The sequence below is a fragment of the Apodemus sylvaticus genome, chromosome 17 (genome assembly GCF_947179515.1).
Source record: "Apodemus sylvaticus chromosome 17, mApoSyl1.1, whole genome shotgun sequence".
Taxonomy (NCBI): domain Eukaryota; kingdom Metazoa; phylum Chordata; class Mammalia; order Rodentia; family Muridae; genus Apodemus; species Apodemus sylvaticus.
Window position 1 is genome coordinate 18,686,643 of NC_067488.1, and position 14,509 is coordinate 18,701,151.

Here is a 14,509-nt window from a genome sequence, read left to right on the forward strand (position 1 = left end):
ATATACCTCTACCACAATGATTTGAACTCTTACTGTGCCTCCCCTGGGAAAGAGGATCCCCAACCCATTCCACCGTTACCCCAAAATAAAAATATCTCCTTCTTTTAAACCATGTATTTCATATATTATTGTCAAAGAGAAGCAAAAGTAAGAAATACACTAAGCAGATTACAAGTGCTGTCCTTAAGAAATGTGTCTAGTGAGCCACTTGGCTCTCTTTCGTCGGCTTTCTGCAGTCTCCTCCCATAATTAATTTTGTCTAACACCTTATAAAAGAATACTCAAAAGATTGCTTGATTTCTGAAGCAAGGTGGCATGTGATTTTACTGTGTTTGTCTTGGGTTCCTAGCACATTCACCTCGGTGGGGAAAAGAGCCATTATATAAATAGTCCTACTGTCTTAAGCATTCACTTTCTAAGGAGGTCCAAATGAGGTACCCTCAGCAGACACTTACAAAGATGAGTTAGGATGGCAGGGGAGGCCTGGAGTTTCCAGCTGACCTAGCTGAAGTTCTAGTCAACAAGGGGATCATCTGCCATTAATTCTCAGCTTGGCACCACACATGAAGTCCTCAAGAAAGTTCATAAATGAGGAAAACAAGGATGAGGCAATGGAAATAACAGACCATGGAGAAACAACAATAATTTCCTGCCTTTTGCTTCTCAGGGTCAGGTGGGCATTATACAACGGAGAACAAAATTATTAATTGTCAAATCATCTTTCAATAATCTTAAGCTACATTCAAGTTCAATATGTGTTGTGACTTGCTGTTTATTATTATTTCACACAATTTCTTCCAAATATAAATTTGCTATTCAAATATTCTATAATTGCCCACCTAGTGCATTCTCTCTATTTCTCTGTCTCTGTTCCTGTCTCTCTATCTCTCTATCTTTGTCTCACTGTTTCTCTGTGTCTCTGTCTCTGTCTATCTGTCTCTGTCTCTGTCTCTGTCTCTGTCTCAATCTCTCTCTCTCTCTCTCTCTCTCTCTCACACACACACACACACACACACACACACACTCACATACACACATACACACACAAAATTGGTCAACCAGGAGAAAGCTGAATTTCAAGCCAGGGAATTTAAGTAGCTTTGTGCTTTGTGTGTATGATATCCCTGATAAGATTGTTTTTCATTAAGCTGTGATATTTGAAAAGGGAAAAGTAAAAATGGCACAGTAGGTAACAAAGCCTAGAACCTAAATGAGAATGGATGAAGAATAACTCAAGTGGCATGTCTGAAAAGGGCAGTGAGCTTACTGAGATACAATCACATTTGTATTTTCGTCAAATCACTGATTTTTGTCAATTGGTAATGTATAACTACTTCTTTAACATCCGTATTAAAACCTGTAGCTACTTTTTTTTCAAATCTCCTTATTGTTGGGGGAAAATGTGCAGATAGTAATAATCAGTATTGTCTTCTTCATCCTAAAGTACTTATCACTTCTAGGAATCAGAATGTGACTATAATATCAATGCAATCCATTCAATACACATTAATACATTTAATACATTCGTGCACTATGTACAAATAAATCCCATGAAATTGGTTATATGCTGTATGTATCCTCATGTAATTTTGATAAAAAATAACCAGATAATAGCTTAAATCTTAATATAATCAACTGCTTGGCATTCATTCCTAATATTCTGTTTGCTCTGATCATCTTCCAAATTTCCTTAGAGAAAGTCATTTGTATCATTCTCAAGCCATTTTCTATACCAATAGGAAGTCACTTTATCCTCAAATAATCTCCTGCCAACTTCATTCTAGAAAGGCAATGTGGTGTAATAAAATGCACCATGGACTTTAAGAGACTTTTCAGAGAACATCATTTATTTCCCCACTACAGGAGATCAGATCAAATAGAGGGTCCCATGTTAGATGCTTGAAGGTATATTCCTTTTCATGTGGACTTTCACATCTGTGGATTAGTTTTGACCTTGTAATAGAGGAGTTGTATGGATGATAAATCATTGGAATTTTTTAAAATATTTATTCATTATTATATGTAAGTACACTGTAGCTGTCTTCAGACACTCCAGAAGAGAGGGTGTCAGATCCCATTACAGATGGTTGTGAGCCACCATATGGTTGCTGGGAATTGAACTCAGGACCTTTGGAAGAGCAGTCAGTGCTCTTAACCGCTGAGCCATCTCTCCAGCCCCAAATCATTGGATTTTAAGAACATCAACTAACATTTGATTTTTATTGGTTATTTTATTTATTTACATTTCTAATTATGTCCCCCATCCCAGTCTCCCCTTTGAAACATACCCATCCCATTTCCCCTCCCATTTGCCTTTATGAGGGTGCTCCTCCACCAACCAACCAACTTTTCACCTTATGCTTTTAGCATTTCCCTATACTGGGGCATCAAACCTCCATAGGACAGAGACTCCTCTCACGTTGATGCCAGTTAAGGCAATCCTATGCTAACTATGAGGCTGGAGCCATGGACCCGTCCATACATAGGAAGTATAGTACCTTCCAGCATGATATATAAAGACTTTAAGAGAAACTTACAGCTTTTATTTCCTGTCTTTCATTGCTTTATGTTGGTTAGTGTATCTTTCTTATTGTTTGAATGCTAACAATCTTCACTGTCATGAAAACCTAGATTCTTCAGCTTTTCATCAAAAGCCCCTGTGAAGGGCTCCCCAGTCAGAGGACCCCACCGGTAGTCTGCAATAGCCAGGCTGCAGGCCTACCAGGAGATTTGAAGCAACCCAGGATCAAAAGAGGTGACTCCAGACAATCACTAAGAATAACAACAACAACAACAAAAAAAAAAAAACAGGGATATCCAGATGGCAAAAAGGCAAGCTCAATACCATAAGCAACAGAAGCTAATATATATGCGCATCATCAGAAGCCAGTTCTCTTACCACAGCAAGCCCTACATACAACAACACACCTGAAAATCAGGAAGCTGACCTAAAATCCAATATCATGAAGATAATAGAGTCCTTTAAGGAGGATATCAATAACTCACTGAAAGAAATACAGGAAAATACAGGTAAACAGGTGAAGGAATTGAATAAAGTGATTCAAGACCAAAAAGTGGAAGTAGAAACAATAAAGAAAACACAAATGGAGGTAAACCTGGAAATGGAAAACCTATAAAAAGAGGTCAGGAATTACAGATGTAAGTATCTTCAACAGAATACAAGTGATAGAAGAAAGAATCTCAGGTGTAGAAGATACCATAGAAGAGGTAGGCACTGCAGTCAAAGAAAATGCAAAATGCAAAACCTTCTGACCCAAATCATACAGGAAATCCAGGACACAATGAGAAGACCAAACCTAAGTGTTATAGGTATAGAAGAGAGTGAGGATACCCATCTTAAAGGTCCAGTACATATCTTCAACAACGTTATAGAAGAAAACTTCCCTAATCTAAAGAATCATGAGCCTACAACCGTGAACATACAAGAAGCCTACAGAACAGAACTCCAAATAGACTGGACCAGAATCCCTACCACCGCACAATAATCAAAACACCAAATGCACTAAACAAAGGAAGAATATTAAAAGCAGTAAGGGACAATGGTCAAATAACATATAAAGGCAGACCTATCAGAATTACAGCAGACTTCTCACCAGAAATTAAAAAGGTAGAAGATCCTGGACAGATATCATACAGACCCTAAGAAAATGTAAATGACAGACCAGGCTACTATACCTAGCAAAACTCTCAATTACCATAGACAGAGAATACAAGATATTCCATGACAAAACCAAATTTACACAACATCTTTCCACAAACCCAGCTCTACAAAACATGAGTGGAAAATACCAACATATGGAGGGAAACTACACCCTAGAAAAAGCATGTAGGTAATTTTTCAACAAAACCAAAAGAACATATCTATGCAAACATGATTTCCCCTTTAACAACAAAAATAACAAGAAGTAACAATAACTTTTTCTTAATATCTCTTAACAGCAATGGACTCAATTCCCCAATAAAGAGACATAGACTAACAGACAAGATATGTAAATAGGACCCAACATTTGCTGCATCCAAGAATACCACCTCTGTGACAAAAACAGTCACTACATCAGAGTCAAAGGTTGGAAAACAATTTTCCAAGCAAATGGTCCCAAGAAACAAGCTGGAGTGGCCATTCTTATATTAGATAAAGTCAATTTTCAACCAAAAAAATTTCAAAAAAGATAAGGAAGGAAACTTCATACTGGTCAAAGGAAAAATCTACCAAGATGAACTCTCAATTCTGAACATCTATGCTCCAAATGCAACAATACCCACATTCAGAAAAGAAACTTTACTAAAACTTAAAGCACACATTGCACCCCACAAAATAATAGTGGGAGACTTCAACACCACACACTCAGCAATGGACAGATCATGGAAACAGAAACTAAACAGAGACACAGTGAAACTAATAGAAACTATAAAACAAATGGATCTAACAGATATTTAAAGAACATTTCATCCTAAAGCAAAAGAATATACCATCTTCTCAGCGCCTCATGCTACCTTCTCCAAAACTGATCATATAATTGGTCACAAAACAAGACTTAAGAAATACAGGAATATTGAAAGAATTCCATGTACACTGTCAGATAACCTCGGTCTAAGGCTGGTCTTAAGTTCCAACAAAAACAACGGAATACCCATATACACATGGAAGCTGAGCAGTGTTCTTCTCAGTGACAATTTGGTCAAAGAAGAAATAAAGAAAGAAATTAAACACTTTTTATAATTTAGTGAAAATTAAGACACATCACACCAAAATACAATGAAGGCAGTGCTGACAGGAAAACTCGTAGTTCTAAGTGCCTCCAAAAGAAAATGAAGAGAGCTTACATTAGCCGCTTGACAGCACACCTGAAAGCTCTAGAACAAAAAGAAGCAAATACATCTGAGAAGAGTAGATGGCAGGAAATAATCAAACTCTGGGTAGAAATCAACCAAATGGAAACAAAAAGAACTGTACAAGGAATCAACAAAACCAGGAGCTATTTCTTTAAGAAAATTAACAAGATAGATAAACCCTTAGCCAGACTAACCAGAGGGCACAGAGGCTATATGCAAATTAATAAAATTAGAAATGAAAAGGGAGACATAACAACAGAAACTGTGGAAATTCAAAAAATCATCAGATCCTACTAGAAAAGCTTATACTCAACAAAATTAGAAAATCTGGATGAAATAGACAATTTTCTAGATACATATCAAGTGCTAGTGTTGAAACAGGATCCCATCTAAATAGTCCCATAAGCCCCAAGGAAATAGAAGCAGTCATTTACTGTTTTCCAACCAAAAAAATTAAAGTTCAGGACCAGATGGATTTAGAGAAAAATTCTATCAGATATTCAAAGAAGACCTAATACCAATACTCTTTAAACTATTCCACAAAATAGAAACACAGGGAACACTACCTAATTCATTCTATGAAGCCACAATTTTGCATATAACTAAACCAAACAAAGGTCAAACAAGGAAAGAGAACTTCAGACTAACTTGCCTTATTAACTTTGATGCAAAAATATTCAATAAAATTCCTGCCAACCAAATCTAACAATACATCAAAATAGTCATTCACCACAATCAAGTAGGCTTCATCCCAGCGATGCAGGGATGGTTCAATATATGGAAATCCATCAATGTAATCTACTACATAAACTCAAATAAAAAAAACACATGATCATTTTATTAGGTGCTGAAAAAGCATTTGACAAAAATCAGATCCCTTCATGTTGAAAGTGTTGGAAAGATCAGGAATTCAAGGCCCATACCCAAACATAGTAAAAGCAATATACAGCAAACCAGTAGACAACATCAAACTAAATGGAGAGAAACTTGAAACAAACCCAGTAAAATCGGAGACCAGACAAGGCTGCCTACTCTCTCCCTATCTATTTAATATAGTACTTCAGGTTTTAGCTAGAGCAATTAGACAACAAAAGAAGGTCAAAGGGATACAAATTGGAATGGAAGAAATCAAAATATCATTATTTGCAGATGATATGATCATATTCAATAGGACAAAACAGTAACCAACGGATTGGAAAAAGTTCTTTACCAATCCTATATCTGATAGAGGGCTAATATCCAATGTATACAAAGAACTCAAGAAATTAGACTCCACAGAGTCAAATAAAAAGTGGGATACAGAGTTAAACAGGAAATTCTCAAGTGAGGAAACTCGAATGGCTCTGAAGCACCTAAAGAAATGAACAGCATCCTTAGTTATCAGGGAAATGCAAATCAAAACAACCCTGAGATTCCACCTCACACCAGTTAGAATATATTGGTTCTCGGACACCAGAGAAATCAGACTGAGGTACGCAAATATAACCCCAAGACCAACATCGCGGGGGTCTAAGCCCAACAGGCGTTGGCCTGCACCCAGGCCCTGGGCTGATCGGGGAGGGGAGGAGCGGGGGGTGGGACACCGGGGTGGAAACCCGGCCAGGAGGTTGTTTCCCCGGCCTGCGCGCATGCCGCCATTTTGCCTACGGGAAGCCAGAGAGACCTAGCAGGCAAAACCAAACCTGCTAACAGGCATAGCCCAAGGTGGATACATAGCAGGGGTCTCAGACGGTCAGGCCCTGGACTGCCCCCAGGCCCTGGGCTGCTCGGTGGGCCATCTGTGTGCCAACCCGGCCAGCAGGTTGTTAGCCCAGCATACTCTCCCAGCACTCTCAGGGAGCACACGCATGCCACCATCCTAGCCACCTGACAGACCCAATTAACACTCACAGCCGAGGGGAACTTTGCTTGGACACTGGCCTGCCAGGCTTTTGCCTAGACTCAGGGCCTGAGCAGCTAGGCTAGCCTTGTGTGCACCAACCCAGTTGTGAGTTCCGCTGCCCAGCTGAGTGATCAGCATGCAGAAAAGGTCCCTGCAGCATACAGCCTCAGCACTCCCTGAAGGAGCAAACGGGCACCATCTGGTTCACAGACACAATCTGGGGCAAAGAACACTAGGGCTGCAAGGGCACCCAAGAGGAGGACAGCACATCAGCAATCTGCAACAGGGGAAACCCTGCCATCCAGTGTTGCAGAAATAGCCCTAGAGCCTCTCAGGAGGCTGAAACACCAGCCAGAGACAAGACCAACTAGCTCTAGAGAACAAGATGGCAAAGGGCAAACACAGGAACGCTACTAACAGAAATCTAGGCAATATGGCAGCATCTGAACCAAACTCTCCAATATCTAAGTTGAAAAACTCAGAGGACAGCAGATGCTGGTGAGGATGTGGAGAAAGAGGAACACTCCTCCATAATTGGTGGCATTGCAAGCTGATACAACCACTCTGGAAATCAGTTTGGCCATTCCTCAGAAAATTAGACATAGTACTACCTGAGGACCCAGTTTACCACTCCTGGGCATATACCCAGAAGATGATCCTACATGTAATAAAGACACATGCTCCACCATGTTCATATCAGCATTATTTATAATAGCCAGAATCAAGAAAGAACCCAGATGTCCTTGAACAGAGGAATGGATAATGAAAATGTGGTATATTTACACAATGGAATACTACTCAGCTATTAAAAACAATGAATTCATGAAATTCTTAGGCAAACTATAAAGTGTCATCCTGAGTGAGGTAACCCAATCACAATGGAACACACATGGTATGCACCCACTGATACGTGGATATTAGCCCAAAAGCTCAGAATAAACAAGATGCAATTCACTGACCACATGAAGCTAAAGAAGAAACACTAGACCCCCTTCACAATAGCCACAAACAGTATAAAGTATCTTGGGGTGACTCTTACCAAACATGTGAAAGATCTCTATGACAAGAACTTCAAGACTCTGAAGAAGGAAATGGAAGAAGACCTCAAAAAATGGGAAAACCTCCCATGCTCATGGATCGGCAGAATCAATATAGTTAAAATGGCCATTTTGCCTAAAGCACTATACAGATTCAATGCAATACCCATCAAAATCCCAACTCAATTCTTCACAGAGCTAGAAAGAGCAATTATCAAATTCATCTGGAACAACAAAAAACCCAGGATAGCTAAAACTATTCTCAGCAACAAAAGGAAATCTGGGGGAATCAGTATCCCTGACCTCAAGCAATACTACAGAGCAATAGTGTTAAAAACTGCATGGTATTGGTACAGTGACAGACAGGAGGATCAATGGAACAGGACTGAAGATCCAGAAATGAACCCACACACCTATGGCCACTTGATCCTCGACAAAGAGGCTGAAAACATCCAATGGAAAAAAGATAGCCTTTTCAACAAATGGTGCTGGTTCAACTGGAGGTCAGCATGCAGAAGAATGCGAATTGATCCATCCTTGTCTCCTTGTACTAAGCTCAAATCCAAATGGATCAAGGACCTCCACATAAAGCCAGACACTCTGAAGCTAATAGAAAAAAAACTGGGGAAGACCCTTGAGGACATCGGTACAGGGAGAAAGTTTCTGAACAGAACACCAATAGCGTATGCTCTAAGAGCAAGAATTGACAAATGGGACCTCATAAAATTACAAAGTTTCTGTAAGGCAAAGGACACCATCAAGAGGACAAATCGGCAACCAACAAATTGGGAAAAGATCTTCACCAATCCTACATCAGATAGAGGGCTAATATCCAATATATATAAAGAACTCAAGAAGTTAGACTCCAGAAAACCAAACAACCCTATTAAAAAATGGGGTACAGAGTTAAACAAAGAATTCTCACCTGAAGAACTTCGGATGGCGGAGAAGCATCTTAAAAAATGCTCAACTTCATTAGTCATTAGGGAAATGCAAATCAAAACAACCCTAAGATTTCATCTTACACCAGTCAGAATGGCTAAGATTAAAAATTCAGGAGACAGCAGGTGTTGGAGAGGGTGTGGAGAAAGAGGAACACTCCTCCACTGCTGGTGGGGTTGCAAATTGGTACAACCACTCTGGAAATCAGTCTGGCGGTTCCTCCGAAAACTGGGCACCTTACTTCCAGAAGATCCTGCTATACCACTCCTGGGCATATACCCAGAAGACTCCCCACCATGTAATAAGGATACATGTTCTACTATGTTCATAGCAGCCCTATTTGTAATTGCCAGATGCTGGAAAGAACCCAGGTATCCCTCAACAGAAGAGTGGATGCAAAAAATGTGGTATATCTACACAATGGAGTACTATTCAGCCATTAGAAACAATGAATTCATGAAATTCTTAGGCAAATGGATGGAGCTAGAGAATATCATACTAAGTGAGGTAACCCAGACTCAAAAGGTGAATCATGGTATGCACTCACTAATAAGTGGATATTAACCTAGAAAACTGGAATACCCAAAACATAATCCACACATCAAATGAGGTACAAGAAGAAAGGAGGAGTGGCCCCTGGTTCTGGAAAGACTCAGTGAAACAGTATTCAGCAAAACCAGAACGGGGAAGTGGGAAGGGGTGGGTGGGAGGACAGGGGAAGAGAAGGGGGCTTGCGGGACTTTCGGGGAGTGGGGGGGCTAGAAAAGGGGAAATCATTTGAAATGTAAATAAATTATATCGAATAATAAAAAAAAAAAAATCAAAAAAAAAAAAATCAAAAAAAAAAAAAAAAAAAAAAAAAAAAAAAAAGAAGAAACACTAAAGTGTGGGTGCTTCGATTTTTCTGAGAAAGGGAATAAAATGTTCACAGGAGCAATTATGGAGAAAAAGTGTGGGGCATAGACTGAAGGAAAGGCCATCCAGAGACTGTTTTACCTGGGAATTCATCCTATAAACAATCACCAAACCCCAACACTATTGTGGATACCAGGAAGTGCTTGCAGAAAGAAGTCTGCTATGTCTGTCTCCTGGGGTGCCCTGTCAGAACCTTACAGATACAGGGGCAGATGCTAGTAGCAAACCATTGGACTGAGCATAGGGTCTCCAATAGAGGAGTTAGAGGGAGAACTGGAAGAACTGAAGGGGATTACAGCCTCATGAGATTAAAGAAGATGTTGACCAACCAGACCCCCCAGGGCTCCCAGGGACTAAACCATCAACCAAGGGGTAAACATGGTTACAGTTGCATTTGTAGCTGAGGGATGCCTTGTAGGACATAGGTGGGAGGAGAGTTCCTATGAAAGCTTGATAGATGCCCCAGTGTGGGGAAATCAAGGGGAGGTAGGTAGGAGTGAGTTGGCAAGAGGGTCATCCTCATGGAGGCAGGGGAAGGGAAGATGGGTTGTGGGTTTTCTGGGAGGGGAAACCAGGAAAGAGAATAACATTTGTAATGTAAATGAGGAATAAATACAAAAAAGAGTCAAGAAGCAACTAAAGGTAGAGAGGATCTATTTGTTTCTGAACTTAGGGGATATAGTCGACCATAGAGGAGCAGGGGTGGCATTGGAAGTGGTATGGATCCTAGTAGCTTATACAAAACTCTGCAGGTCAGTAGGCAGGGCTAAGCAACAGCACTAAAGCCCTTGCCTATGGCCGACTTCCTACAGCTAGGTAGGAGTTCCTACAAATTTTATAATCTCTCAGAAGAACCCCACCACATAGAGACCCTATTTCCAAATGCAGAAGTTCATTAACTTCACGTGCTAAACAGAGTAGCCACAAACATTAATATCCCAAATAGTTAAATCCAGCACATTAAAGATATATTTTTTAATTGTTTTGTTTGAAGTCTAAGTGGAAACTTTTAGCTATATGTGATGAAGTTCACTGGAAAATCATGACCTACTGACAATGTAACATTTTCTCTTTACAGAGCAATGCATAAATCGTGTAGATTTGGTGCCAGACATAGTATCATCTGCCTGAAATCCCAGGGTAATGCAGGAAGATCTTCAGTTCAAGCTGCATTGTAAGTTCCAAGCCAACCTCAGCAACATGAGAACCCTGTACCTTAAGAAGTAAGAAGGAAGACTGAAGGACGCAGGATATGGTAGTGGAGAACAAGAGATTCTAAAAGCAGAGAAAAGGTAAGAAATAAAATGAATGAAAGACAGGGGAGAGAAGAGGAGAGGAAAGAAGAAATTCCACTGTTGTGATGGTTTATTATTCCTTTTATGGACTAGGAAATTCCATTAAGGGTAAGAAGTGGAAAGATATACCTAACATTACTATCTCTGAGACTTCTTTTCTTTATAGCATTTATATAATACATTTGAAAGCCCAAATAGTAATTAATCAAATAAAGTAGAAAAGAATGAAATTATTATAACTCCCTTTAATAAGCAGCTATGTGTTAAAATACCACTGGTTATAATTTTCTTTCTCGCAAAAAGTACTAATTATTCACTGACAGAGAAGCAATTAAAGTTTATCCCCACTAAGATACTACTTACAAGCATTAAGTCTCTTACTTTATGCTGACCTACTTTAAAAGATTTAAATTGTGTCTGGTTTAAATGTTACTAAGTCGATGAAAATTATGTGTTGGGCAGCATTCCACTACAGATTGCAAATTATGCATGTATTAAATTGCCATGAAATATCAATGAACCATCTTGTATATTCCCATTACAGACTAACAGTTCTTGCTTTTACCCTGGCAATACAGGTTCATTAAAAACAACAACAACAACAAAACAAAAACAAAACAAAACCGTGAAGTATCATTAAGAGACATTAAAGTACTTCTTCCTTTTTTAGGGTTAGGTTTAGGGTTGGTTAGGGTTACAGTTAGGGTTAGGGGTAGGGGTAGGGGTAGGATTATGGCAATGCACATTGACCAGTCCTAAATAAAGCTTCACAGAAAATTTCAGTGAATGATTGGTCCTGTCTCAGGCAATGTGTAGGAGAGTTCAGTATGCCAACTACAGGTGTTGCTGTGTGTAACATGCAATTTTCTTTTCTTTGTGGTTACTTTCATGTCTGTGTCCTTAGGATTCCTTGAATCATTCAAATATACACAACCATAGATTTATTTTCAGCCCGAAACACACAAATATTCTATCCCTAAAATCCTATAAAAAATGTCCCGAATATAAAATATGAGCATCAATTATTTCAAAGTATCTCAGAACTATTTCCCTTATTAACTTTTAATTTTGATGATTTTATCATACACATTTAATAATGAAGAGTATGCACTTAACACAAATTGTGCATTAGGAAAAACCAAAAAAACAAATACTAAAACAATGAGAACAAACGGGTAGCCTCTTGCTATACTTCCTTGCTATTATAGAAAAACTTGATGAAAGATGAAATTGAAATGAAAATATTACAAACTATGTAAAACTAGAAAATAAAGAAAGCATTTAATAGGATTATACATATATAAAAAGCTCTTTTAGGAACAAAGCCAACTATACTTCTAGTAATACAGTTTAAAAAGTCTTTAGCAGTGAAACTCATACTTCTGTCTCTAGAGGATTTCCTCATAATCTGGCCACTGGAATCAGAAGGTTTAGTTTATGCTAGTGGGTAAGAATGTTTCCATCATTTTTTGCTTACAACATTCACATATTTGTGATTATTTTCTTACCACGCCTCAGATGATCTTTAGCCCAATCTACATTCATGTGTTTGCTATACATATGTTATATAATACTGGTTAAACACACATACTTTTTATAGAAAAGAGTCCTGAACCAAAACCAAATCAGTCCTACACTGTTGCCAACCAGGACAAGTTTTAACATCAATTAAGTTTGCAACATTATTCATGGTTGAGAATATGCAAGGGAAAAATCTTTTTTTTCCTCTCAAGAATTTTTCCATTTAAGATGTAGAACTAAGATAACTCTGTCCTCTTATGGGGAAAACTGAGTGCTAAAGAAGTGGCTGTCATCTAAGTCTCCAAGCCACAGGTTTGGGTTAGAGAAGAAAAAAAATCTTTTAAAGACATGTCGCATCATGACTTAATACACTGGGAGACAAGGTACTGGGTTCTGTTATGCCTCTGTGATTCCAGAACTATGATCACATTAAAAATCATCGATGATCCATGGGTTCTGCTGGCCAGGGCATTTCACACTACTGTTTAAGACCAGAAAGATGCCAATTGGCTAAGAAAGGAAAAAAAGTCTCTGGCAAGCATAAAGTTCATATTATGCAAAGTTCTAAAAATGAGAAAGCTGGTTTTGAGCAAGCACCGTATCTGTGGTACTGTTTATTGACCAAGATTTTCTTGTTAATCAGAAAGTTTGTCAAGCTGCCATTGGTTACATTAGATCACACTCTAGGATTCCTTTAAATTATCCTTATATGGTATTAAGACCTAATTAATAGAAGAAGCTTGAAAATTCTTTTTTTTATTCGATATATTTTTTATTTACATTTCAAATGATTTCCCCTTTTCTCGTCCCCCACTCCCCAAAAGTCACATTAGCCCTCCCCCTGTTCTCCAACCCACCCCTTCCCACTTCCCTGTTCTGGTTTTGCCTTATACTGCTACACTGAGTCTTTCCAGAACCAGGGGCAACTCCTCCGTTCTTCTTGTACCTCATTTGATGTGTGGATTATGTTTTGGGTATTCCAGTTTTCCAGGCTAATATCCACTTATTAGTGAGTGCATACCATGATTGATCTTTTGAGACTGAAGGTCTTGGTGCTAAGTACATATCTAAATTCTGTATGTTGTGTCTGTCTGTTTTGTGGTCAAAGGCAAACACCAATGAAGGGACACTAATGGATTTGGTGGAGTCCTACTTGCTGAAATTATGATTCTTATGAGAGATTTACCAGTTAAGTCTTTTAATAAATGCAGATGAGGTACTCATCATGTGCTGTGTGGGAAGGATCTAGCAGCCAGCAAACAAGATATGTGTAGTATTGAAATCCTACAGAGAGCTATGTTCATTGCTTATTACTAATGGTTTCAAAATGCCAGGACACTAGCAAAGGGACAGCACATAAAGTCACTTTTTGGAAGGAAGTATTTAAAAACTAACAGAATTGTGTTGATAATGTAAATGCAAGAGTTTAGTGGGAGAGAAGGTATAGCACTCTCAATTCTAACATTTAATGTTCAGGTTGTTTCTCGGGGTTTGCCTTGAATATATCTATGGTTCCTTGTATGACGTTTCCCTCTTTTCTCTATTGAACCCAAACCTACATTGCTGTATCATCTATTAAATGACAAATGTTAAAGAAATGTGAGTCACATTGTCAAACAACCTTAAATCTTAAAAAAGGATCTAAGTATCATTTGCTAGTATGTAAGTACTTTTTTCCAAAGGCTTTACATAAGAAAGCAAAGAAAGGCTTTCTCCTCTCTCCTCCTATATTGTTTTTCTCCTTCTCCATCACTTCTGCATTCTTCTCATATTTTACCTCATTTTGCCTCACCCGTACTCCTTATTCTACTCCTACAATTTTACTTATAGTTCTTCATTGTCTCCATTCATCTCTTAATAGGAAAACCCACCACTGTCTCTTTGTTCATCCAAAGCTGCAAAATCTACCCTTCATTGCTTTACCTAAATACCACAGCTTTACTTCACAAATAAGTCCCAGAGCACTCTTAACAGAAACCTGTCTGTCTGCATCCACTTTCTGCCCTCTTTTTCTTCAAGATAATAGCCTTAAAAATTAAAACACCAAAAATTAAAGGAAAAAT